The sequence below is a fragment of the Marmota flaviventris genome, chromosome 2 (assembly GCF_047511675.1).
Source record: "Marmota flaviventris isolate mMarFla1 chromosome 2, mMarFla1.hap1, whole genome shotgun sequence".
In the NCBI taxonomy this organism is placed as follows: domain Eukaryota; kingdom Metazoa; phylum Chordata; class Mammalia; order Rodentia; family Sciuridae; genus Marmota; species Marmota flaviventris.
In genome coordinates this window covers 189,893,161-189,898,805 of record NC_092499.1, presented here as the reverse complement: position 1 = coordinate 189,898,805, position 5,645 = coordinate 189,893,161, and the positions used below count along the sequence as shown (strand labels likewise).

The 5,645-nt window shown below is 47.3% G+C and overlaps 1 pseudogene; it reads left to right on the top strand.

Annotated features, from left to right (window-relative positions):
• Positions 1–4,942: 4,942 nt before the first annotated feature.
• Positions 4,943–5,292, top strand: LOC114101474 (large ribosomal subunit protein eL34-like; annotated as a pseudogene).
• The last annotated feature ends 353 nt before the right edge of the window (positions 5,293–5,645 follow it).

The following is a 5,645-nucleotide window of genomic DNA, read 5'->3' as shown; positions in this document are numbered from 1 at the left end:
TAAAACCCCAAGAGGCTGAGCCATTCCTGACTTTCCAGAACCACCTCCAAAGACCAGCTAGAAACTCTGGCTCTCTCACTTCAGGTGCACAGCCTAAATAAAAGATGGAAGGAAGGATTAGCTAGACTCTCTAGCATAGGAAAATCAATGAACGCTAGATGTTTTCCAAAGAGCTCCTGCAAGGGAGACCATGATGTAGCTAGCTGCCATAACCACATAAGAAGGCACTTGGGCTAGGTACGGTGGGGCATGGCTGCTGTCCCAGGGACTCCAAAGGCTGAGGTGGAAGGATCACAAGATTGAGACCAGCCTGAACAACTTAGTAAGACTCTGTCTCAAAATATTAAATGTAGTTTTTTAAAGGACTGGAGATGCAGCTCAGTGGTAAAGTGCCCCTGGGCTCAAACCCCAGTTTACCCCACCCCCGCCCCGCCCCATCCCCAGCAAAAAAGAAGGTATTGCATTCTGGGTAATTTGGAAGCAAATGAGAGAGGTGGGAGCCTGGGAGAGGTGGGAGCCTGGGAGATGTGCTTCTCTGTGACAGTGACTCTGCAAATATCACCCTCAGCCCGCTTGGCTGGAGTTCTCTTTGCCCCAATTAGGAGAAACCATTATGCCTGCTCCACCGGCACCCTCCTGTGAGTGTCTGCAGTGTAATTTGGAGATCACTTGCATCCAAGTACCCCATAAAGCAACATCACCCTCCCATCTGATACTCAGTTAGGCCACAGATCTTCTGACGGTGGCTTTGTCCCCTAATCCACACTCGGCAGTGATAGCTGCGAAAAAGGGCTGCAAGCAGGTGTCCATCCAGCCCAACCCTGGCGCTCATTAAGACCCTGCTTCCCAGCTCAGGATCTGCTGCACTTAAGGCATAGATGACATCAGAGAGTGGACAATACATTCTAAAACGGAATGGAAAATACACTTTCAAATGGAATAGAAAGCCAAGGTCATCGCTGCTGTTTAGAGGTGGCCAGAGCAAGCAGGGAGCATGGTGTGCTCAGGGAGGCTGCTTCCCCGCCCACCTGATTTGCTCTCAGCAGAGTAAATGAAAGCTCACAGCAAATGCGTATCCTTTCCCTTCTCTCCATCATATTGATTCCAGGAGGCCAAGAGACCTGGTCATTGAAGGTAAAGTGGATATGCTGGGGAGATAGGGCGATGGGTACAGAGATGTGCACCCCAAGTTCCAGCCACCAAGGTTCCACTCTATGGTTTTTTCATATTTGTAGGTCCAGCTACTATTTCCTTAATATTGTTTTGTCCTTTCATTATCTAAATACATGATTTGAAAAGGAAATTTTACACTACCAGAGTGAATGGAAAAATCTGTGCCACTTGCTACGAAGAGGAAAAAATCCACACTAATAACCCAGGTGTGCTCATTAGCATAGCAATCCTCTGCACCTCAATTGGAACCAGCTTCATGTCAATTTGGGAAATGGGTCAAAGGGATAAAAGCTTTGGAACAAGTTTTGGCCCAGGACTGGAGGATGATGATGAGTTGTTTGGGAGACACCAGAACATCGTAGAATATTAGCAAAGTAAAGCATCCTTAGAAAAGAACCACAAAATGAAGAATTCTGAGAGCCAGAGAGGGGCTGGGTTCCCCAGGGCAAGAGATACACTTGAGCTTGTTTCACAGGAATCCATCATCTTACCCCAAAGATTAATTTCTCCTAATAAATTAGCAGAGTGTTTTCAGTTATTTTTTTTAAATTAAGTTTTATAGTTTGATTTCTGAACACTAATTTCTGGTTCAAAAATCAAAACAAGCCAGATGTGGTATCACACACCTGTAATCCCAGCCACTCAGGAGGCTGAGGAAGGAGGATGATAACTTTCAGGCCAGCCTCAACAACTCAGTGAGGCCTTGTCTCAAAATAAAAAAAAAAAAAGGATGGTGATATAATTCAGTGGTAGAACACCCATGGTTCAATTCCCAGTAACTTTCCTCCAAAATTAAGAGAGAGAGAGAGAGAGAGAGAGAGAGAGAGAGAGAGAGAGAGAGAGAGAGTTACTTTTCATTATTTTTGTTTAAATCAAACAAACAAAGGGCGTGCAGGGCAGTGTCCTTGAGGCCTCTCTCACTGGCTTCCTGGGAGCGGATAGCACTGGGTACACAAAGACAGAGCGCACATATACATTCTCTCCTTTGTGATAAACAGAGATGGCAATGAACTAGAAACACTGCACAGCCTGCTTCAGCAATGCAGTGAAAGTGGCTCAGATCTCTAAACAATGAGCCTCTGGCTCTGCTTTTACCTTCATGGTAAGCCTGCTGCAAGGGAGGAACAGGCTTATTTCACCAGCTGTGACAATAGGCACCTTTGTGGCTCCCAGGCTGTTTCTCTTACCAGCCGCTCTGCAATGGATTAACCTGGATATTCATCTCTGGGGCCTGTGTAGACAGCACGGGGTAGGTTCCTAGCAGTGTGATTAGCATGTGTTCCAGAATGTTGTTCAGCACGTGTTCATGATGTTCCCAGCCCGATGGGTTAGAAGGGCTGTGGCAAGGAAGTGGGGATGGGGACGTGAGCCCAGAGGCTTGGTTCTCATTTTCCCATGTCAAGAATTGAGTGCTCTCCGGGTCTCAGTCTGTAGAGAAAAAGGATGATTCCGTTTGAGCTGCACACCCGCCGACTGGGTTCTCTATGAATTATGGATTTTTAAAAAGACAGGAAGGGAGGTGAGATATTGGATTTTCCAAACTGGTTTTATCTTACTCAATTTGAAGTTCATCTTCTCGTTCTGATTTAGGCGCTAGCGTGAAAAGTGGCCTCGGCAGCATCTCCCCGGGCCTTTTTGCAATTAGTAAGTGGGTTTATGCAGTCCCAGGAAATGAAGGATTTATTTTTCTGTGTTTGCAGGCTCATTTCTGTGGTTCCTGCCTGCCCTGTCATTTTCTGTAGGAAAACTGAAGCCCCAGGCCCAGACCTCTTTGGATGGTGGGATGTGGCAGGGGGACTTATGGGGCTCCAGGCAGCCAGGGATCAGGTCTGGGAGGGGGGGTATCTTGGAGGGGCAGACACAGTGGAAGATTTCTGAAGATGGAAAACATGGGCAGTGACTCAGACATGCAGCAAACCAATATCCTGACGCAGGAGCCCGTGTCAGCTCTACCAAGTCCTCTCAGACACACCAAGCAGGCCAGAGCCCAGGCGTCGGCACTGGCTGAGTTCCGCCCCCATCCTCCCCATCCCCCAGGGACAGCTCCGGTTGTCACGACTCGCTGTCAGGGCTGCTATTAGCATCTGGTGGGAAGAGGCCGGGGATGCTTCAGAGCATCTTGTAAGGCCCAGAACATACCCCTCAACAAAGAACCCTCCCAACCAGAATGTCAAGGAGGGAGTGCTGTTGGAGAAACCCAGCCCTGGCTGGGTCAAAACCAAAACCACCCCAGGATTAAATGTGTCTTTGTGAGGCCAGAACAGCCATGCCATGCACCTGTGTGCCAGTGCGCTGGGTCCACTCTGTTGCGGTCTCTGGCACAAGCAGCTAAGTCCAGGTCTCCTCAATTTCTATGCAGCATACATGTACACACCATCTCAGAGGGGAAATATATGAGATAAGCAATATCTCAGGACTCTCAACAATTTTTCTCCTCTGAGCTCAGAGAGCTTTTCCAGGACAATGTTACTTTATATTCCTATAATATAATGCAAGAAGGATTGCTCTGCTCACGTTCCACATAGACATATTTTCCAGAGAGCTGTTCCTGACAGCTAGTTAGTGAGGGGGCTGGGTCAGAATCAATAAGTCCTGAAGCCCTTTTTTATTTTTACAAAATGAAAACAACTCTTTTTTTCTGATTATAAAAATGATACATGCACATTGTTTCTTAAAAAATTCAAACAGTACAGAAAAACATAAGAAAGAAAAATACAAAATTACCCAAACCCTTTCACCAAGAGATAAACAAACGTTGCCATGTCAGTGCTTATCTTTCTAGTTCTTTCCCTGGCACGGGCACATATATATTTTACCCCCACCATTTTACTTAAGTCAGAGTTTCTCAGCCTCAGCACTGTTGACATTTGGGGCTGGTTAGCTCTTGGATGTGACATCTCATGCACTATAGGATGCTGGACAGGGTCCCTGGCTGGTACCCACAAGATGCAGGAGTACCTCCCACTCCTGGTGGTGATGCCCACAAATGTCCCCAGACATGGCCAAATACCCACGGGGGTAAAAGTGCCCTGTTGAGAACCACCGAGGTAAATGGAATCAGGGGCCTGCTGTGCTATGAACTTCTGCTTGGAGATACAGAAGTGTAAAGGTTGTACCTTGTATCCTCTGGCTTTTAGCATCAGCACTTGGGGTCAAGGTCTACACTGAGGGTTGGGGATGTGACTCGGAGGAGCACTGGCCTGGGTTCAATCCCAGCACTGCATTGAAAAAAAATAATAATAACAGGGGGAAAAAAAAGGAGAAGAAAAAAGTTTTTGTTTTTTTTTTTTAAACTCTGCTCTGATATTTAGCTTTAGGTGCCCTGAGCCTTAGTTTTTCTGCCTGCAAACTGGGACTATGACAGAACAATGCTCATGATCTGGTATCCCCAGGAGGGGGTTTCCTCAATCTACCTAGTGGGCCCCTAGGTGCCTAGCTTGGTGCTTCCTCAGTTGATGGGAGAAGGCAGGCGCCCTTCCAGGGGGAGCAGGGCTGCAGGTGAGGAGGGAACCTCGGAATGGTCCACTCCAAGCATTCAGGTGGCTGCACAGAGCACTGCGGGTCTGCCAGAGAGTCGTGAGGTTCTGTTTGTGGGCTTTGGTTCTAATTCAAGCCTTTGGGAAACAGTAGTCCCCATGCCTGATCTAAGATGCTAGTAAGTTTTTTGGTGGCTTTTTCCCCGCCAAGTAAACATTGATTTCTTTTCAGCTTTAGATGTTAAAAGCAAAGCAAAACATCTCTTCAGGGTATGGTGTCTGGAGGCCCTCAGATGGCCCAGCGTTTGCCATGCCGTCATGGTCTTTCCTACAGTACAGCCTCTAGCAGAACTTGGCTGTCTGGAATCCCAGTAATAGATTTGTGTACGCTTATACAAAGAAGTTTGGGAAAGTACCAAACTCTGTATGTGGTGTGTGCCCCGGCAGACTTGGGAGTTCATGCTGTGAGGCCTAAGTCCTTCTGAGATTGTCCAAAACAAAAAAACACATCAGCAGGGCCTGTGGTGGCTCCATGCGTGCTGAGTGTGTTTGTGACAGGATCAAGCGTGCTCTCCTTTTTGAAGAACAGAAATTCATGGTGAAAGTGTTGAAGGAACAAGCACAGAGTCAGAAAGCTAAATAAAAAATGAAGCTTCTTTGAGTAATAAAAAGTCAAAGGCTTGTTCTATTAAAAAAACAACAAAAAAACAAAAAAGCAAATGACTGAGACCTACCTGTTGCAGGTTGAGTCCACTTGGGGCCTGGGACTGGTCCTAAGCCTGGTTTTGTCGGATTGTAACAGAGCAGCCTCTGGTTTCATTGCTGGTGGAGAGAAAGAGGGACACATGGCAACCCTTCTCGCTGCCCCCTCCCAGCCCTGTCTCCTCACACAACAGTAATGTCAAGCCTCCCACCTTGCAGTCCAGTGCCAGGTCCTCCTGGCAGAGAACCCCTCCCTTCACTGGTCCCCCAGGGCAAAACCAGAGGTGACTTCAG